At 47.7% G+C, this 22,500-nt stretch overlaps 1 long non-coding RNA gene across 4 annotated transcripts in view; it reads left to right on the plus strand.

Moving 5' to 3' along the window:
* LOC144105751 (uncharacterized) overlaps positions 1-22,500 on the plus strand; it is a 79,506-nt gene that overhangs the window by 51,614 nt on the left and 5,392 nt on the right. For all 4 annotated transcript variants that reach the window (XR_013308878.1, XR_013308877.1, XR_013308876.1 and 1 more), the window contains exon 3: positions 7,769-7,893. This is a non-coding gene — a long non-coding RNA (uncharacterized LOC144105751). The remainder of the gene's footprint in view (positions 1-7,768; positions 7,894-22,500) is intronic.

Below are 22,500 nucleotides of genomic sequence, written 5' to 3' on the forward strand. Positions count from 1 at the left end.
TTAAAACAGCGAGTCGGTTTTGGCAGAAGTATTATCTGGCGTGCCACAGGGGTCAGTCCTTGCACCAATTCTTTTCGTTGTTTTTATTAATGATTTGAGCAAGAATATCGAAGCAATAGTACGTATGTTCCCGGATGACTGCGTCATCTACACAGAGGTCAATAGCCCTTCTGACCAAATAGCCCTATACAACTCACTGCAGTACGTATCAAAATGGTGTGACAACTGGAAAATGGCCCTCAACCTGGAAAAAAGTGTCTGCATGATAGTCACTAGAAAGAAACAGCCATTAAATTATAGTTGTGATATCGAACAGAAGACACTCACAAAGGTAGAGCAGTTGAAGTATCTTAGCGTTATTATTGCCTCGAACCTATGGGGGAAGGAGCACGGGACACAATGCTACAAAGGCGCATTCTGCTCTTGACACGATGAGACGTTCTCTCCACTTGGTTCACCGGAAACAAAACCTTTAGGATACATTTCACTTGTTCGTTCTGTGATATAATACAGTAATATTACCTGGCTGCCCTAAATTAAACTATACATTGATAGATTAGAAAGCGTCCAGCGAAAAGCTGCCCGGTTTATTTTCAACAAATGCAGTCGTCCTTAATCCCTCCCCCCCCCCCCCCCCCCCCCCCCCACTGCTTCTGAAAAATTCCTGAAAAGGGTTGTAGCGCCGAAAAGCTCAACCCATAGCAAACGAGACGGGACAGGCGCAACTTCCAACTGTTTATTCACCGCGAATGCGAATGAATCTAAGAACAACAATCAAGAACCACACATGTGCGCGAGGGTTTCACAAAAAAAGTGGATAAAAATTAGGTGAGGCACACACGTATGTCACCCCCGTGTATCTAAAAAAAATCAGTTTCATTCTTATAAATGGTGATATATGGTGCACTAACACAATCGCTACAGTTTCCGTTAATATAGAAGGTCTCCAACAGTTCACGGGCTGTCTGGTCCTTGCTTCTGTTTGAAACTTTTGTTTCTTTCCGCCTTGCCACACACTTAATCTTCCTTTCTTCTCCGCAGGCTTTACAATGATGCGGCAAATGTGAACCCGTACCATTTTGTATATCCCGATTATGTTCTGATAATCGGTCGTAATTAACGCGGCCGATTTGTCCGAGGTACCTCTTTCCGCATGTAAGAGACATCTGATAGACGACCTCCACGACACATTTAACAAGCGGAGGTGCATGTCTCTTTTTACGTTCAGTTTTGCTTACCTTGTTGGGATCGGTTTTAACACACAAGCCAGCCAGTTTCTTTGGGGCGGAACAAACCACAGGAACTTTATATTTTGTTGCCACATGCTTCAAATTGTGCGCCACCCTATTGGTGTACGGAATGACAACCGGTCTACTTTTGCTTTTGGTGACCTCATCACTGCCACCTTTTTCACTACGTTTTTTCATCAATTTTTGCAACAAAGCTTCAGATACTCCGCTTCAGATCGACGTTGGAAAGCCTGCTAAGCAGAGCAGCTGAGTAGACTTAGCTAGTGTGCGTAACGTTCGGAAGTACGTCTGCCCGCCGAGTGCTTCTGAAGCAAAGCCGACGATGACATTGTTTTACGGCATCGGAGGTTTCCCCGGTGTTACTGGGCGCATTGAGTTTACGCATGTCCCCATAAAGAGCATCGGTGAAGTGTACAGGAACAGGAAAGGTTTCTTCTCGATAAATGTGGAGGTAAGTGACATTTGCTGTTCTTTGTTATTTCACATCTAGTATAATTTTGGTCGTTGGCAAGAAATGCTATTTTGTCTCCAGAAAAGCGCTTGTTTCTGTGCAACTGGTTACAGCAGTGTTCAGCGGTACACATCACTCAAGGATGGCATGTCGTGTTATGCCGGTAGCCTGTCTCGCCATTCTACAGCAGGCAGAAATGCCAGACAGCATTCAAATGGGAGTCTATGGAAAGGCGTGTAGCTGTCTGGCTTCGACTACCTAATGCTTTTTACGCGAGAGATCACAGACAGCACACGGATGCATGCACAGAACATCATACAAAAATTCAGGGGAGCACTTAAATCCCCTTACACGCATCAAGGCAAAAGCCTTTGTGTCTTCCTGTTGAGCTCTCTAGAATTTTCCTGATGCTGCTTTCATTAATTAGTTTTAATTCCTGTTCATTAAATATAATTTAGATATCATCGTGATTTTTGAAATTAATTACTGATCAAGTATGTCCACTGCTGATGACTTTGGATTACATTTGGTTTGATTTATAGGTGGAGCGGGCACTTGTACTGCTACGACACAGACTGACAAAGCGGAACGGAACTAGGACGAGTAGAGGAAACACGAAACACAGGACAGGCGCTACTACCAACTTTTATTGCGTCATAAAAAACCAGCACAATTTATACCATTCACATGGACCACGTGATACACTGTCAGCCAGTGGAAACTGCGAAGGAAAACGCCTCCCAACGCTGGCGATCATTACGTAGTGAAACAGCACTCAAGACACGTGCAATCAGTAACACGCAAAGACACTACTAATCTAAAGATAACCGGATAACGTCAGCGAATGTCCTGGTCCAGACAAGGACTCCGAGAAGCCCAACAAATTAAATGTAGACCACAGCCTTCTTCTCAGGCCTAAGAAGAGTGCATCACAAAATGCGTTAAAGCGCAGGGTAAGAATTTTTCCAATTAATGGTTCTGTGATATTATATTATGTTTAGGATCACAGCTTCTTTCTGGAAACTAAAACAGACGAAGTACCTATGGGTGTATTATCTCCTAAAAGTAAATTCTGGTGGAAGGGAATGCGTTCATTGTAAAATTTAGTAAAATAGTCTTCCTTGGTCGTTCCAGATGTGCACGCGAATAGGATGTGATTTACTGTGAGCTCATCTCCACATTTCTCACTTGAAGGCGTTCCATGATTTTTCAGTAGAAAATTGTGTTAGGTGTGTGTGTGTCCGATGCGCAGCCGGCATAAAATTACCTCTATAAAGCTTTCCTGATGCCTGCATGATTTCCATTCTCCCAGAATAGGTTTTACTAAATGTAGTTTATTTTCTTCATTATGGCATGTAGACTGCCATTTTTCTGTAAGTTTATATTTTACTAACTTTATGCAATCTGCATAGGGTATATATACAGTCCTGACTTCCTTATGGCTAGCTAGAGCAGCGCACGTGTCAGGTCTCTCGTTTCCACTAATTCCGAGATGGCTTGGTATCCAACAGGGCTTAATTTCATGTCCTTGTGTGTCAGCCGTTATTATGTTATGTAATATATCTTATATTAAAGGTTCTGGTGCATTTCTGGCATTCAGTGCTTGATTACACTCAGAGAGCCCGTTTAGATAGTACTGTTTGGAATGTTTTTTTGACTATTTTGGATAAACCCACCGAAATGGCATAGCATTCAGCTGAGAAAATTGACGCGTACTAAGGGAACCTAACTACCTTTTCCCATTTATCTTGCACTACAGCACTTCCGACTTAAAGTGCTGTTTTAGAACCGTCTGTATAAAAAGCTGTGTATTCTTTGTATTTTTCGTCTAGCGCCAAAAATTCTGGTAATATGCGTTTAAGTGGAGTGTGCTTTTTATGAAATTGTGTCAGTGTGTAGTCACCTACAGCGGGAAAGGTGTACCAAGGTGGCTGTGGCTCGGGTCTCTGGGCAACATCAGGTAGTGCATCCAGAATACCTACTTTCTGGAAAATTTCTTCAAAACGGAGGAATAGGGTTCTCGTCGCATTGGGTTTTTTTACTAAAAAGCTGCTTAGACGGGCACTTTGTAACCATGGAGTAGCAGGGATGTTTTGGTAGTGAAAGGGTTTATAGGACGTATGCACATGTGAGCATGGCTCTTTTAAGTGCGAGGGCTGGTTCGTTACTCTGCATATAGACTGTTTATGGGTGACGTCCTGTATGCCCCACTTGCAAGGCGCATACCTTAGTTATGTACTGGGTCTAATTGCTTAAGGCAGGACGGTCGAGCCTAACTGTACACTATGCACCGATAATCTAGGCAAAAGCGAACTATGCTGCGGTAGATGTGTAAAAGGCGGGTCCTATCAGACCCTAGCGTTTATGTTAAAGCACCTTTAAAATATTAAATGATCGAGAAGCTTTCTTCTTCTTCAGGTCCTTTATGTGGGGCAAGAAGGTCAGTTTTTGCGAAAAATGATGCCCAGGCTAGGATCTCTGTAGGCCACGTTTGAGTGAGAAACGAATGGCCACTGTTTTCTGTGGGGAGAACCGGAAACGATTTTGGTCTGCCCACGTTGAAAGTGTATTTATTGTTAACTGCACTTGTCTTTCGCGTGTTGATATGTTTGAGGACGTGCAAGCTATCTGAAGATCGTCGAACTAGATTAAATACATAATGGACCTTGGCATTATTTTACTAATAAAATTCTTTTTAACAACAAAGAGGGTTGTGCTCAAAACACTCCCTTGAGGCACTCCATTTTCCTGAATGAAAATTCTAGGGAGGTTTGAACCGAGGCGTACATAGAATGAACGGTTTGACACGAAGTCTTTTAGGCAGTTCAACATCCTGCCACGAATGCCAAGTTCAGTCAAGTCGTGAAGAATTCCCTACCTCCAGGTTGTGTCATGTGCTTTCTATAAATCGTAAAGAAACAGCAGGAAATTGTTGTTTGTGTGTAAAAGCCTCACGGACAGTATTTTCAAGACGAACCAGGTGGTCTGTTGTGAAGCATGTCCTTTTGAAACCGCACTGATGGATATCGAGAAGCTCACGGGTTTCTAGCACAAAGATTAATCTAATATCCAAGATGCTTTCAAAGGGTCTTGAGTCAGCTGGTGAGGGCTAAGGGCCTATAACTACTGGGAGAGGTTGATGGTTTTTCAGGTTTTAAAAATTGAACAATGATGGCTTTTTCCAGGCTTCGGGCAGTTTACCCGATAAGAAAACCTTATCAATAACTTAAAGAAAGGTGGGACAGCATTTGATAGTGCATTCCGTGAGGGCTGGGTGCAGTCTGTTTACCTGCGGACAAGACTGTATTGATTTCTTGAACTGTAAAAAAATTATTATAGGGTTCATTTCTATACCCACTTGTAGAGAGTGTTTGTTTCTCGGCAGTGTGTTTGTGCATTAGAAATAATTCTGTGTAGTGTGATGAGCTGGTAACTGCCGAAAAATATTCACCGAAAATGTGTGCCTGTTGTTCAATGTTTGTCTGGATGCCAGGGGCTGTTAGAAGGGGAAGTGTGAATGGAGAGTATTTACCATTTAGTTTTCGTACCTTCTCCTATATTTATTGTGATGTGGTTGAGCCATTTATAGATGTCACGTAACTTTGCAACGAAGTCTTTTCGGCACTATGGCGAATATATCGGGCTTCTGATCTTGCCTTTTTAAAGTTTATCAGATTTTTCTGCGTGGGATACCTCCGAAAGTTTCCCCATGCTTTGTTCTGTTTCTTTTTTTGCTACTCTACTGTTTTTTGTATATCAGATTTTGTGGTTTTGTGGCAGTTTCATTAAGGTCATCTGTACTTAAGTTATGTGGATCTATTTTTTCTAGGCTGGCATTTTCTTCCAACAGCGCCCAGTCGGCCAAGTGGAACTTCCAACGTCGTGATTTTGTAGGAATGATTTGGGGAGAAGATGTTAGGTTGATAAGAACGGGTAGATGGTCGCTACCATATGGTTTGTCGAAGGCATCCCACTTAAAAGCAGTAAAAACAAAAGGCGATGTAAGAGACAAATCTATGCAGCTCCATTTTCCTGAGCTTAGAGAGCAGTATGTGTGTTTGCCCTTGTCGAGCGATCACTAAAATCTCTGACTGTTTTAAAAGGTCTTCTAAGTCATGGAGTGTTACTGTCAGGTGTAGTTGGAGATACACGGAGCATACTGTAATTGTTTTAAGTTGTACTACAGATACTGCAACGGCTTCAAATGTGGTGTGAAGCTTGACTTCACGAGTGGCCACACTACTTTGAACAACTATGGAAGTACCTCCAGAGAGCTTATTTGGTTGCTCTCTGTCGTGGCGAAAGACTATATTATGCTTTGATCCCGTTTTTCTCATGGAGAGGCAAAACAACCGAGGAATATAAAGCAAGAATATCTTTCACGTCACTGTAGTTGTTTTAATATGTCTTGACAGTTCCAGTGAATTAGGAACGCTGTATCTAATGCCTTTTTTGGATGTATTTAAAAACCTATGCTCCCGGTTTTGTGGGGCCTGTTATTGGAATGTTTCCTCCCTTGTCGTGTTCAAGGGAGTTGCACCGGCGCTGCTGCGGAGGCGGGCTACTGCTTATATCCATCGCCTCGCAAGAGGCGATAGATTTCCGCGGGGAACCCGCGAGGGTACGGATTTGTGGCTTGTCCTGATGGGGGAAGCCGCGCGGCCTGCCGGCTCAGGGGCCAGCGAGCCTTTCTTTTGAGATGGCAGGGCAGCCTTGGCTGCATCTGTCAGAGATGTGGGTGTGCATGGCCCTGCCTGAGCAGTGGCCTGAAGTTGGAATGGTGACTCATCTCTCCCACTAACTTTGGTTGTGCCAGAGGCCGCCGTCAGGTGCACCTCTAGGATGTCAATGGTGCCGACACCGGAGTGCCGTTCAAGTGGGGGACGGGGCAGGCACACATCAACAGTGGTGTACTGCGTGCCCACTGCTACCAGACGCCGCTCGGCCCCCCGGCGCACGGCGTCAACATATGCAGTCATGTACAAGCGCAGAACAAACAGGGACAAAGAAGGATGGGACACCACGAGCGCTTACTTCCAACAAAGCGCTTACAGAGCGCTTCTTTGTTGGAAGTAAGCGCTCGTGGTGTCCCATCCTTCTTTGACCCTGTTTGTTCTGCGCTTGTACATGACTGCAATGCACCAACTAGCCCAAAGGTTTGTGCTCTTGGTCAATATATGACCTGGCTGTCTCTTCATTGAACATTTTTCTAGCCTCAGGGTGAGATATATTTTCTTGTACTTCAGATTTATTATTTGTTTTTTCTTTTTGAATTCTTCAGAGGTTCGTGAGTAGGCTGCATATAGACCTATGCAATTTGATCATTTTGTTTCAGTTGCTTGGCAGTTCTCTGTATCGTGTTCGGTTTCGACACATTTGCCTCAGGTCTCCTTGCCTCTACATGTCTTGCTGCAATGACCATACCTTTGGCATCTGAAACATCTCCTAGGGTTAGGGATGTATGAGCGCACTGGGAACCTGATGAATGCAACCCGGACATACTCGGGCAAGCTAGTGCTGCCGAATGCTAGCACAATGTGAGGTGTTTTTTCTTCTCCTTTACGCCTTACAGTGATGCGGCGAAGGGACGTTACGCCTTAGTCTCACAAATTCTCGAGGAGATCGTTTTCAACCTCAGTCATAAGCAGCCGCTCAGAAATTACTACCAGAACGTTGTTAAGGCTTGTGTGAGGTGTTACTGTAGTGTCAAGGTCAGCAAGTTTTTCTTGTTTGAGTAATGCTTGACTGTGCTTTTTAGACTTGACCCGTACAAGCAGATCTCCGGAGGATAGTTTTTTTGCTTCATATTCCTCGCCTATGTTAACCACAAGCCACTTTCGTATTATAAACACTGATTGCGCGGCCAGTGGAGCGTTTTGCTATACAGCGTGGACTATCAGGAACTGTGGGAAATTTTCAGAAGATTTCAGAGTTAGAACTTTGATTCCTTCGTGCGGTACTATGTGCGGTTACGATAGTTTTTTTTTTTAGAGGGAGAACATGAGAATCTATGCGGCATGCATGAAATAAAGGTTCCAATTCTGTCACCTGTGCTTCACTCTTATAGACACAAGAAGGTACCGGAGCTCCCCACCTGGCATACAATGGAGAGCCCGTCGTCCGGGGCTTGACCATGGCCCCGACCGCCACCGTTCATGGTCTCTACCCTTCAGCTTACAACCTATCGCCACAGTGCGTATTACAGCTTCGGTATAGGGGCTAAGGGTCCGTAGTGGCGCCAAGCACTATCACCTTTGTACTCAAGGTGCCCTTACGGGAGCTAAATGGAACCAATATCTTTTCTGTGAACGTACAGGTGCGGCCAAAATATTACGGAGCATGCTTCGGCGTTTGAAATTTTTCTCACGTGTTCTGTAGAAGAGATATGAGTGTGTCTTCTGTTCATACGCTAACGCGCCAGTGACATGTGCTAAGGTTTGTAAGAAGTACCTCTTAATTTTCGTTAGGTAAGGTGTGGCGAGAGTTCGAAGCACCGAAGCGTACTCAGTAGTATTATAGCCGGGACTGTACGTATGGGTACTGTTTGGACCGTTTAGAAACCATAAGAAACATAAAATAGTTTGCGTTTTTGTTTTTGCTTTTCTGCGTTTTGTTGCCAAACGACATATGTCAAATCACTTTTGTTGGCTTCCAAAATAAAAGAGCCCACAGTCTGAAAGCGGCAGTAGTAGTAAGTGGTTGTTATTAAAATATTAATAAAAAGGAAGGAAAATATTTTAGATAGCCCCGGCATCTGCCATCGATACTGAAACACCTGAGCTGGGCAGCAGAAATAAAGGGTATAAGGCAGAATGGAGAAATGAAATGAAACTGGTGAGGGGACAGGAAGAGAGGATAGGGGGAGAGTTCGATCTCAAAATTACGTTTATAATCAGGAATACCAAATTTTACTTGGGAAGGAAAGCGGTGTGCATTAGGTCGCTTTAAGCGCCGGTTCTCAGAAAAAAAATTGTTAAGGTGCCTTTCTTAAACTCCTTGAGTGAACATGAACTTCTGAAGCATTTGCAGTTTCAGGCTCTTTGATGATTTCAAATATTACCGAATATGACCGGAGCGCCTTTCTACAGGAAGCCAATCAGATTGTGTGAGTCCTATAGAATGACCCGAGCCGTCCTTTACTGCTAAGGCATGAGATTCCCTGCATCAGAAAAATCAGTTATCGACATTAAGTTTTCAGTAAAGGACAAGCACATTTGCTTGAGCTATAAACATGGTGTCACTAAGCCAGATTTAGTTTACTGCTCAGTATCTGAACTAAGATAGTGACGAATATTTGGTCTTTGATTCTGCAACGCGCTCGGAAAATCATGCCGCCATTAATGGGCTTAAGATTTTCTAAGAAAGGAAAAGCGTTATGTGAGGAGCACTGCAATTTTTCGCAGCTGGTTTCCGTAGTATAGGGCAATTATAGGCCTTGGTGCTAATAAAGTAAAAGATTCCTAGCGTGCCAGGCAAAATATCAGGATGGTGGTGTTCCCATATCTTGATTTTATTTCGAACAGACTAAAAACAGTGCTGAAAAGCTCACCTGAATGTGTGGCCGACTGCGACCCACAAACTTGAAAAGCTGTGCAAGCTCGGCAAGATGTACACTGTATCGGAGGGGTGCTGTGTTAAAAAACGCCGAAAAATAACATTTAGTGCGCAGATTGAGCATTCTACCGCTTTCCGCTATCTTCTGACAAGAAAGACATTGCACTGAAATGTCGTTGCAGGAATGAACGGCTGCGAGAACACAACTATAGCGAAATGAATTCCTGCCGGTCTCTTCCAGCGAAATGTCCGCCATTCTATTGCGATTTTATATCAGTGCTACGTTGTTGGAAGGAACATTGATGAACGCATCTCAACGTTCACTCAGTATCAAGAAAGAACCGGCTATTGTGCGAGTTTCGAAGTTCTTCGTTTAAGATTTTTCGCGCAATTTTTTACTGTGTTGTGCTCAGGTTCCTATGCTGCCGTGTTGGTGTTGTTGTAGACATGTACTTTAGAAGAGTGAGATGTTGGGCAAGTTGGATTTGTGACAAATTATACATATTTTTAGCGCAACCACGACATGGACACAGAGAACAGAGACAAACACGAGCGCTAACTTGCAACTGATTTATTGAGGGAACCACGACGGCATATATAAAACCACAGGCCTGCGCAGGTGCAGCCTGACAAGACACTTGGAAACTGCCAAGGAAAAAGTCATCGCACTAGGCGAGATAGGAAATTGACTTCAGCGTTATACAAGGCAACTGAAGTGTCACTCACCCAATCTGATCCAGATTTCCTTCTGCCTAGGACTGACACACAACGGAAACGTGGTTCACAAGGAAATCTGGATAAGATTGTGTAACAAAATCTGGATCAGATTGCGTGAGTGACACTGCAGTTGCCTTGTATAACGCTGAAGTCAATTTCCTATCTCGCCTAGTGCGATCACTTTTACCTTGTTTAAAGAAGACGACGAGCATATGCGCAAGCCGCATGGTCATCGCCTGGTGCATGCTCCTGGCTCCATTGTAAAGAAGACGACGAGCATATGCGCGAGCTGCATGGTCATCGCCTGGCACACGCTCTCGGCTGGACTAGCTGACCCGCTGTTGCCCTGCTCTCGTTAGGAAGCTTCTCAGAATAAACCCCAATTTACATTTGGTGCAGGTGCCGGGTAATGTGCTCTCGCCCTGGAACTCCGCGACCGAACGCTACCCCCTAAAGCGATGCCTAACCACCAAGCCGTCCAAGTGAGCCCGGCCGCCGTCATCTGTGCTGGTTCTCTCCGCCAGCGAGACCCCGCTATCTTCAGTGGCACGGACGACCATGATGTTGAGGATTGGCTCGCATCGTATGAGCGGGTGAGCGCATACAACAAGTGGGACGCGGAAACCAAACTGAACAATGTGATTTTCTATCTTACGGGCGGTGCGAATCTGTGGTATCGGAACCGCGAGGCGGACATTACATCATGATCTGTTTTCAGATATAACTTCTCAGAGGTATTCGGCCGCCCGTTCCGAAGAGCGAAAGCTCCGTTCCGAACAGCGCTTGCGTGCGCGGTCACAGCAGGTTGGCGAGAACTTAACGAGTTACATCGAGGATGTCGTCGATCTGTGCAAGAGGGTGAACGCTCAGATGCCCGAAGCCGACAAGATCACGCATATTCTCAAGGGCATTGATGACGACGCCTTTCAGATGTTGGCGCAAGACCTGCGCACCGTCGCGAAAGTCGTCACCCTGTGTCAGAGCCTCGACGAACTATGCAAGCAGAGGGCTCTGACACGCGAACACACCACGAACGTCGACTCGCTTGCTGGCCTGAACGATGCAAGAGACCAGTCATCGCACCTACCGCACATCAAGAGCTTCATCCGAGAAGAAGTTGCTCGCCAGCTCTCGCTTATTTCCCGCTATCAAGAGCCATCACCACACATAACTCCGAATTTTCGGCACATCATTGAAGAACAGGTCGCTGAAGCTCTCCCGCAGGCCCCTCAGCCCACACCTCTTGCGGCCCCGCTGACATACGCGGACGTTGTTGCGCGACCTAGTCCACCTACCTATGCTCCGCCTCCTGGTCCCTTTCGAGAGCCCGCTGCTTTTATTTCGCCGCCTGCTCATCTGCGAACCTCGTGGAGCACGCCTGATAATGATCAACCGCCTGCTCAACTGGTAAACTCCTGGCGCACGCCTGACAACCGCCCGATCTGCTACTTCTGCGGCTTGCCAGGTCATGTGGCGCGGCTTTGCCGTCGACGCATGAACATCTCACGAGCACCTCCTGAAGTTTCCGGTTACTTGTCCCAGCGTCAGTACTCACCTCCTGCTGAGCCGCCCCTAAGCCGTTCTCTGTCTCCTGAGCACACCGCCTTCTCTGGACAGCGTTCGCCTTCTCCACGCCGACGCTCCATCTCTCCGATGCGACGGCGTCCCTCGACCACTCAAGAGGAAAACTAGGTGCCGCAGTTCCTGAGGCGAGAACTGCGCAGTCGTCAAAATTTGAAAGGCCTCGTCTGTCTGCCGCCAATTTAATTGAAGTTTTTGTAGAGGGCGTATCTGTGATGGCGCTTGTGGACACCGGCGCTGCGGTTTCTGTCATGGATGCAGCGCTTTGCCGATCTTTGAGGAAAGTGAAGGCGCCCCTTTCTGGCCTGTCGTTACGGACTGCAAGTGCGCACCTCATCCAGCCGTTAGCAGCGTGCACTTCTCGAGTAGTCATAGAAGACATTCTGTATTTGGTTGAGTTCATCGTTCTGCCGTCATGTTCGCATTCGATCATCTTGGGCTGGGACTTCCTATCCCTTCGTGTCGCGGTCATCGACTGTGCTCGGGCTCAAGTAGCGCTCTCCACGTTGCCGAATCCCGTGCCAGAGACTGAAATTTGCGGTGCCCCTGTTCCTGCTAAAGCTTTTGTCGCCGACAGTACCGATATTCCTGCGTGCTCTTCCGTGATTGTGCCTCTCTCCTGTGCTTGTGTTCGCGATGCCAGTGTCCTCTTCACGCCGTCTCCTACTTTTCTGCGTCGCCATTGCCTGCCGCTGCCTTATGCCCTGCTCACTTTCTCCGCCGGACTCACCGCACTGTGGGTCTTCAACCCGTTTTCAGACCCCTTCACTTTGCGCCGTGGAGAATTCGTCGGCACCGTGCAGCTCTTTGATTCTGTTTTCAACCATCCCGACGCTGCCGCAGAATCGCCGCCGGTCGCCATGGACGCCCTCAGCTCACCTACTCCTGCGCCCGCCCCATTGTTGACCGACCTATTCCTTCGCTCTATCGACGCCACTCTACCTCCAACTCAGCGAACCCAGCTTCTTGCGCTACTTGAGGAGTTTCGCTCGTCCTTCGATTGCCACCAAAGCGGTTTGGGGCGCACGTCGACTGTCGAGCATCACATTAACACCGGCGCCCATGCCCCTCTGCGACAGCGCCCATATCGTGTTTCCGCCGCTGAGCGAAGAGTTATTGAAGAACCGGTAGACACCATGCTTCATAGCGGCATTATTCAGCCTTCCATCAGCCCCTGGGCCTCCCCGGTTGTCCTCGTCAAAAAGAATGGCTCCGTTCTGTTTTGTGTCGATTACCGCCGCATTAATAAGATCACACGCAAAGACGTCTACCCTCTTCCCCGTATTGATGACGCCCTGGACTGTCTACAAGGCGCGGAGCTCTTTTCTTCCCTTGATTTGCGCTCTGGTTATTGGCAGGTCCCAATGGCAGCTGCAGATCGTGCCAAAACCGCGTTTGTGACCCCTGACGGCCTCTACAAGTTTACCGCCATGCCTTTCGGCCTGTGTAACGCTCCTGCTACTTTCGAGCGAATGATGAATACCGTTTTGCGTGGCCTCAAGTGGAAGACGTGCCTGTGCTACCTGGACGATATCGTTATCTTTTCACCTAACTTCCAAACGCATCTATCTCGCCTGTGCGACGTCTTGACATGCCTCAAAAACGCAGGCCTGCAGCTAAACTTAAAAAAATGCACCTTTGCAGCCCGTGAACTGACAATTTTAGGTCACGTTGTGTCGAAAGACGGTGTATGCCCTGACCCAGCGAAACTTCGTGCCGTGACTGACTTTCCTAAACCTTCCACCACTAAGGAACTTCGCAGCTTCCTAGGGCTCTGCTCTTATTTTAGGCGTTTCATTCGCAGCTTTGCCTCAATTGCTGCCCTTTGACTCAGCTCCTCGGCGCCGATGTCGATTTTTCGGCTTGGTCACCCGCCTGCGACGACGCATGCAACACCTTACGTCGTCTCCTCACGGCACCTCCCATCTTGCGTCATTTCGACCCGGCGGCCCCGACTGAAGTTCTCACTGATGCCAGTGGTATTGGTCTCGGTGCAGTGCTTGCTCAGCGCAAATATGGATACGACGAGTATGTCGTTGCCTATGCCAGCCGCACACTTACAAAGGCTGAGTCTTACTACTCTGTGACTGAAAAAGAGTGCCTCGCCATTGTGTGGGCCTTAGGCAAGTTTCACCCTTACGTATACGGCCGTCCTTTCGACGTCGTTACGGATCATCACGCTCTTTGTTGGTTTTCCTCTCTGAAAGATCCTTCCGGCCGCCTGGCGCGCTGGGCGCTGCGTCTTCAAGAATAAAACATCCGAGTCGTGTACCGGTCGGGCCGAAAACATCAGGACGCCGACGCCTTGTCTCGCTCCCCACTCCCCGCTGAACTTGCCAGCCTCTGCGAAATCGGAACCCCTGAGCAATCTCCCACCGTCAGTGACATGCCTTCTTAACAGCTCAAGGATCCATGGATTCGTGCTCTTCTGGACTTTCTCTCCGACCCATCGGCGGTTAATCCTCCCTCGCGCTGCGCCGTCAAGCTTCCCATTTTGAGATCCGAGATAACCTGCTTTATCGCTGTAATTATCATTCTGATGGACGAAGATGGCTCCTCGTCATTCCTCGCCACCTACGGTCCTATATCTGCTCATGTTTTCACACTGACTTGCAATGCGGTCACGCAGGCCTTTTCAAGACTTACACGTGCTTCCGCCTCCGCTACTACTGGCGTGGCATGTACAATTTCGTTTTGAAATACGTACGCTCGTGCCTCGACTGCCAACACCGCAAGACACCCACTACCCGTACTGCTGGTGAGTTGCAGCCGCTATCTTGTCCTCTTCGCCCTTTCGACCGCGTTATCATTGATTTATATGGGCCCCTCCCCTATACTGCTTCTGGCAAACGATGGATCATTGTTGCCGTCGATCACCTCACGCGGTATGCTGAAACCACCGCGCTCTCTGCTGCCACGGCACAGGATGTGGCATCCTTTCTTCTGCGTCGGTTCATCCTTCGACACGGTGCCCCTCGAGAACTCCTCAGCGACAGAGGCCGTTTCTTCCTATCTGATGTCATCAAATCTCTGCTCCGTGGGTGCAACGTCATCCATCGGACTTCCACCGCTTACCACCCTCAGACCAACGGCCTCACTGAATGCTTTAACAGCACTCTGGGGGACATGCTGGCTAGGTACGTCGGTTCGAACCACACGACCTGGGACCTTATTCTCCCGTATATTACGTTCGCTTAAAATACTGCTACGCAATCTACGACAGGATTTTCTCCTTTCTGCCTCCTTTATGGCCGCCATCCCTCCGTTCCCATTGATACTGTTCTCCCCGACCATCCTGACGCATCTGAGTGCACCCCCGTCTCCGAGGCCGCAAGGCATGCCGAAGACTGCCGCCAGATCGCCCGGTCGCTCACGACAGCTACCCAGTCCCTTCAAAAAACGCGACACGATGAAGATCAACGTCCCCAACATTTCTCTCCCGGCTCTCTTGTCTGGCTATGGATACCTTCCAGTACTCCGGGCCTCTCCCGGAAATTTCTGGCTAAATATCAAGGGCCATATCGTGTCCTGGAACAAACATCTCCAGTGAACTATATTGTTGAGCCCCTCACGCCGTAACCCGATCTCAGACGCCGCGGCCGTGAGACTGTACATGTCCAGCGCCTCAAGAGATACTACGACCCCACTGTCTTGTCCGCCCTTAAGTCGCCAGGATGGCTCCTCTTCTGTCCGGGGGCCATTGTAAAGAAGACGACGAGCATATGCGCAAGCCGCATGGTCATCGCCTGGTGCATGCTCCTGGCTCCATTGTAAAGAAGACGTCGAGCATATGCGCGAGCTGCATGGTCATCGCCTGGCACACTCTCTCGGCTGGACTAGCTGACCCGCTGTTGACCTGCTCCCGTTAAGAAGCTTCTCAGAATAAACCCCACCTTACACTTGGCAGTTTCCAAGTGTCTTGTTAGGCTGCGCCTGCGCAGGCCTGTGGTTTTCTATATGCCATCGTGGTTCCCTTGATAAATCAGTTGCAAGTTAGCGCTCGTGTTTGTCTCTGTTATCTGCGTCCCTGTCGTGGTTCCGCAAAAAATATGTATAATTTGTAGACATGATCGATCCGCGGCGCTATACAGCTGCTTGGTTTAGGTTTTGTTTAGAGGGGTTTAACGTCCCAAATCGACTCATGTTGTGAGGGACGCCGTAGTGATGGGGTCCGGAAATTTCGACCACCTGTGGTTCTTTAACGTGCACGGACATCGCACAGTACACGGGCATCTAGAATGTCGCCTCCATCGAAATTCGACCGCCGCGGCCGGGAGCTATACAGCTGCCTTGTGATGGCATAAGGCTGGTGGTGAGGCAGGCGGCTGGCATTTACAATAAAATGGCGAGCTCATTCTCGACGTCTCTATGTAATATTTAACCAGCTTCTCTTTGATTTCTCTTGTGGGACTTTGTGCGTAACCGCGGCGGCGGACAGCGAAGGTTTCCAGTGCTGCGCGCTCCAGGGTAACGTGGCAGAGAGCCGACAATAAGCGTTTTTGTTCGACTCGTCGTGAGTGCGGCAATGTCGCGGATCGAATGCTTGCACAGGCAGGGGTCCCTCTCTTTGCCTCTGAAAACGTCCGCTTAAAAACTAACAATTTCACCTCAGAGAGGCAGAACGCGACATGGGAAAAAATGCGATATTTCGGTACCTAGTGTGGGCTAACTTTAGATTTTTAATAGACACGATAGTATTTATCGTGACCTAATCTGTGAGGAGCTCAATGCAATTCTATAAAAGACGGACGTGATTGCTTTGTCTCCAATACTTGAAAAAATTGAGTACTGGGTCTTCGGGAACGAGAAATCTGATAAAATGATGTGATTATTCGCGTGAACAATTTTCAGTGCTGCGGCGCTCAGCCATCCAAGCGTCCTAGACAAAAACAAGTTTTAGTAATTACTCCCACATACGCCCGTCACAGAACAGCGAATGCTACTCAGACATTAAGGGACACCGCAAAAACAAAATTTATTTTTAAACCTGCGGGAGGCACTCTTTTCAGTGGCCAAGACGAGCAACTTCTACAAGGCATTCAACAACGGAGTAAGCTATTTTAGGTCTGTAGTGAACTCACTGAAAATCTTGTTCTCACGTTCTGCGATTCGAATTAAATCGCGTGCCCCCACGATATGACGGAGTTAAACAGGAACGGCTGACACACAAAAGAAGGAAAACATTTCGAAGACCGAGAATTCGAAAGAATCGTTTAGCCGCAGCACAAGGTGCTTGGCTGCAGGAATGCTTAGTCTGCAGCGCGTGACAAAACAAAAAATTGTCGTTTTTGTCCAGATGCAGCTTTTTAAAGTGAGTATCCTGAGAATGATTCGGTTCATGCCTATTTAGCCAGTATTGTGCGAAATCTTATTAAGGACTAGATCTTTACACTTTGAAGACGGTCTCCAGCGCTTGGCCTAGTAACTGGACATGTCAAGTTCCGGTCGTTATGGTGTGCTGCTGTGGAATTGCGAAGGTATTTCCACGAAGGTGGGTGAGCTCGAGACCCGACTACAAATTCACAAGCTCCAGGTATGAGCCATGCTACAGGAAACAAACGCCGTGCCATCGATTCCAAGCTTTAGTGCCTACAAGTCTCATTCAATGATAGACCGTCGTGTACAAACTGCTACTCCCACGGGAAAATCAACGGTTTATGTGGACTCCCCTTTTCCCCATGTACGCTTTTCTCTCGAGAACTGGTGCACGTCATATCAAGAGTTAGTGGCAGTGGCTGCGAAGTTTAAGGTTTCATTTTACGTTATACTTGCAGGTGGCGCCTACTCCCGTATTAATCCAGGCTGGTTACTAAGTGTCCGATTTTAGTCTGAGGGAGCTTTAACGTCCATCACCTGGACTGGGGTTGCCTACTTCGAGCCCTCGTAGCAGGCGTGCTTGTTCTACCCAGTTTTTTCTACTCCACCACCACGGAATAGCAACACGGCGAGTGCGTTAAACTCGCAGTGCTTCCTGTGCTCCAGACTTGTCGTGGTGGCCGTGTCCGGGTACTCCCTCGTGGCATATGAAGCCAGACTCCTGGGGAAGTGATCATCAGATATCATCATCGGTCTGCACATCTCCCATCTACGCTACAAATGTTCTGTGATCAACTGGGAGAGTTTTCGCTCCTGTCTGGACAATCACTCTTCAGATTATTCACCACTCCTTGCTGATCGCATACAAACGGCGCTCAACAGCACTACAACTACAACCTGGACTGATGTTGGTCGAGCGGCACGAGATTTCGATCTGCTTAATTTGTGCGCTGTACGCCGTCAAGCCAAGGTGGCTGCTCTGAGAGACCCTACTTTGGCGCAGGCCTTTAAGCGAATGTATTATCTTATTGCTAAGGCACGCAAATATGAACGCAACCTCTCACGACGGCAGTGGCATGCGTGACATGAACAACTTTCTGCAAAATCCTCGAAGGCCTCCCGCTGGCGAAAGTTCCGTAGAGTGGAACACGGTCGCCTTTCTACTGAAGCAGCAGAAACCGCATGCTTCGTAGCTAACTTGTGGCTTGATGATTGCGCCAAAGGAGCGGAGCAAAAGTTTTTTCCAAAATACAATGCTGTGCTTCTTCAGCCTCTAATTTAAATATGGCAGGCATCCCAGCGCATGTATATCAAATGCCATCTGATGTCGACGCAGATGGAATTGCATGTCCGTTCTCTATGCCTCAGTTGATGGCTGCAATAGATGATGCGAAACGGAAAACAACGCCCGGCCCGGACAATATTCAGTACGACGTGTACAAGAACCTGAGTAGCGCTGCACTCCCTCAGCGACTAGACACCATAAAGAAAGTATGACTGGATGCCGTCGTGTTCGAGGGCTGGAAATCCGCTGTCGTGGTTCCTATCCCGAAACCAGGAGAACCTCCAACGGACCTTGCAAAATCACTACGTATCTCCTTAGCTCCAACTCTGTACAAGCTGACAGAGAAAATGCCAGCCACAGATTATCGTGGTCGCTAGAGCAGCACGGTTTTCGTCATCCCGCAAAAATTCGCTTTCGTCCATATATTGGTAAAAAGGATGGGCTGGCTGTCTTGGCATCTGGAGTTTTGTCATCGACCCGTAGCCGCAATGTAACGTTTTTGCAATGGGCGTTTAAAATGCATAAGACGTTAGTCATGCTTTCATCTTGAACTCTTTTCACATGCTTCATGTTTGGAAGGCAGAAAATTTGCTCTACGCCTCAGCGGTGAAGTGATCGGATGAATTGTTCTGCTCTGCGGCGTGCTCCAGGGATCTGTGTTGTCGCCGAAGTTAATATTGGTTTCATCCCGCTGGCATGCCGCTTACATGACATTCGTCAGATATGATTTCTCCAATACTCTCATGATATCACGGTGTGAAGTACTGATTAAGATCTGCTTACTCAAGACGCTGCCCTTCAATCAGCCTTGGGTGTTACCTCTAATTACGCTTCATCCATCGGCCTTTAATTTCCGCACATAAAACTACTTTCACGTCGGTCGCAAAACAGAGGTGGGGAAATGCCCTCATTTTTACTTTTCCTCCCTCACCCCCACTTCAGAATATATGGTCCGCCCTCACACTCGCCCTCACATCGTCGGCCCTCTCTCACCCTCTCTAACAGTCTTTTTAAAAACTCGAGTTATTTTGTGCAGCCGGCATCTTCTGGCGATATTACTGAGCAATAAACATATAAGACCACCACTCAAAGCATTAGACGAGAGGCTAGATGCCTATATTGTTGTGTGCGTGCGTGTGCGTGTGTGTGTTGTTTGAGCTAATATGTGCGACGAAACCGAGACAGTTACGAGTTGAGCCTCAAAATATCACTCTGCCTTTACTTTTGGCACGCACTGCATGCATAAATGTGCCCCGCACCTCTCCACCTTTCTTTTCATTAAATTACTTTTTCTGTCTCTCTCATTGTTATCTATATATGCACTGCTAAAATGAGTCTGTGTGTTGTTATGCCTGTGTAGAAAAACTAATGTGCGTCAAGAATATTTAGAAAACAGTGTAGTAACATTCACCATGAGAATTACAATAGCTAAACACAGCGTAGGCTCAGAAAAACGAAAGTTTGTAGGTCACTTAATTACCGTTACCCGATGGCATTACGAAAGCACTGAACTTCACTGCTTTTAGTTTCCCGCCATTTCGTGCGGTTTGCTGCATGCTTGTCTGATGACGCTTTCATGCGCCCGTATGGAAAATGATGGAAAACGCTTCAAAACTACGGTGTAAAATACTCGCAGTTTAACAGGCGTGAATGCGGATACCTGTCGAAGACGACAGCATTACGAGCTCGGCATTTCGTACAGGCAGGGTGTTAAGATTTCTCCCAACTGACTGTTCTTCTGAGAGAAGTGTATGAACCGACCGACTTTAAGCCGAAGTGGCCGTCCCTCTTGGTGATGTGCTCCGCCTTATACCTCCCGTCTAATGCTCTGTCGCTCTGTCCCTTTTTAGATGTGTTTCGTGGCATTTCCGAAATGCTTTGTAAATATTTTATTTAATGTAAATAGAATGGATTTTCAATATAATAAATATCATGCTTAAGAAAAGAAAAGCTGTGGCGATGGCGTAGTGGTCTGAAGCAGCGGCCAGCGGAACTTATTTTCTAGCGCCACCGCGTGTTCGCATCACGCTCCCCCAGCTCTGAAGATTTATTATTTCTTTAGTTCGTCCCCCAGTGCGATGCCGGCTTTCCGCTCCAGTGCGGCTATTATGCTGTCGCTGAAAATAAAACAATAATCAAGCCACTTGAAAATCAAACGGGTCACTAAAAGGCAGCATTTGGGCTGAATAATGGTAATGACTCCCCGGGTCTGGAGTGAACGATTCCTCTGGTTGCCATTTCAGTGCTCTAGCGCTTCCAGACCACCAAAAAGCGGTTGTCTGTCTATCTGAAGCCTGCTTCTAGCAAGTGGGCCACCTTGGTCACGTGACGTTGTGACGCAATCACAAGCTGCCCACCGGAATGTGAGCAAATATACTTGCCCTCCATTGCCCTCTCCATGTCTTTCTTCCCTCACCCTCGTCTTCATTAATTTTCATGAGCTCATCCTCCCTCACTCTCAGCTCAGCGAGTGAAATCCCCATGAGTTGAGGCTGAGGACGCCCTCATGAGGGCTGGCCCTCGTGAGGATTCCTACCTCTCGTCTTCGAAAACCGTTGGGGACGCGTAAACTTGCAGCAAGTCTAATCCGTCTTTGTCTATCTGGCACCCACCACAAGAAATTCCGAGTGTAAAAATCCTGGGCTTAACGATTAACCAATAAGGAACAGCGTCTGCTTCACTATCTCAGGCAAAAATGCAAGCTATTCTGGCTTTGGGTTTGATTAGAAGAATTGCTACTAAAACGGGTGGCGCTGGTCCATTCTTTGCACCGCAATCGGTGAGGGCAGTTCTGCAGCCACGCATTGTTTATCAAGCGCAGTTTCAACACCTTACAAGCGCCAAGTAGGATCGCCTTGAAGCCGTGAACCGAGAGGCTATGAAGACTATTACATACCTTCTACGCATCACACCGGTCATAGCTTTACAAGAGAATGCGCAGCTCAACACCATTGATGAGCTGGCGCAGCAGCGCGGTGATGCTCGCAGTCTTAAGACTACTATACACTCTTAGTCAGGCACGGCTTAACGCAGCGGTTAGAAGCGGCACCATCGGGTGCACGGCATGGAGCGCCTTTATATAAGCGGCCGCGAATTAAGAGAGATGCGTCCCGCCCAGTAAGCAGCCAACAAAGCCAGAAGTGCCCCATATATACGGTCCCTCCCTCAATCTGTGCAGTTCTCTTCCGCGCCGTGCAGAAAAAATGAGGGCGAGAAGGTCAGAGCAGAAATCAGCGCTGCTCTGCTAATGCATGGCGTCGGGGACGGGTACTGGCGCCTCAGTTGTGGCCTTGGCTTCCTGCAGCCGGGCCCGGCTGAAACTCTTCCCATCTTCAGTTTTCACTCAACTCAAACACTCCTAGAGGCCGAATACCAGGAGCGTCCTTGGTGTGACATTCTTTCTCTCTATGTTGAGAAGGTATCTGCAGCCCCGTGCTCGAAACAAAGAGTTCGCGCTTGTTCGATTCAGCAGCATATCTTCGCGTGATCGCCCATATCGTGCGCGCGCAGTTTCGCTTTGATGGCGACCTGATCTGCGATGTTAACCTCAGTTGATATTAAAGGGACGTTGTGCGGAAAGTGCGATTATGAAGATAAATACGAAAGCGACACCTACACATGCTCATATCAAACGACTTTGTGCGCGTACTGTCGACATAACCCTGTGCATCATTGTCAGATCGGTGAGTGCACCATTCATTCATGTTGGAAATTTTAGCTGCAAGCTGGGATTTACGTTTAGAAGATTCAGAGTGCGTAACCAGCGACATACACATGGAAGATACTTGTGCTTCGAAAATTCGTTCAGCATACGTGTTCCCTTTCGCACGATTTCATGTTGAGCTCGAAACGCGCGTTTATTTTCGATTGTCACGAAAATATGTCGCCACGGAGGCCCGTACCTCTGAGTCTGAGGGGATAGGAAGGACATGCAACGTTTGGGTAGTGAGAAATTACAGGTGCTTTGAACATAGGTAAAGGAACTACGAAAAATTGGTACCGTCAGTTGTCTGTTGCACTGGCATTTCTATAGACTAATTTCGGGAACGGCACAGGTCCTACATGTTGCCAGATTGCAGTAATTATTACAGCGTCATATTGCGGCGTCAGATTGCATGCTTGCCATGCAATCAGGTGGCTTGTATACTTAAGATACAGGGGGTGACGACTCGTCTGCCGGCCAGCCGCGTCTGAAAGTTTTTCGCTGATAGCATTTACACGAAATGGTTTTATGGTTTTATGGGTGTTTAGCGTCCCAAAGCGACTCAGACTATGAGACGCCGTAGTGAAGGGCTCCGGAAATTTCGACCACCTGGGGTTCTTTAACGTGCCCTGACATCGCACAG

The sequence above is a fragment of the Amblyomma americanum genome, chromosome 9 (assembly GCF_052857255.1).
Source record: "Amblyomma americanum isolate KBUSLIRL-KWMA chromosome 9, ASM5285725v1, whole genome shotgun sequence".
NCBI lineage: Eukaryota > Metazoa > Arthropoda > Arachnida > Ixodida > Ixodidae > Amblyomma > Amblyomma americanum.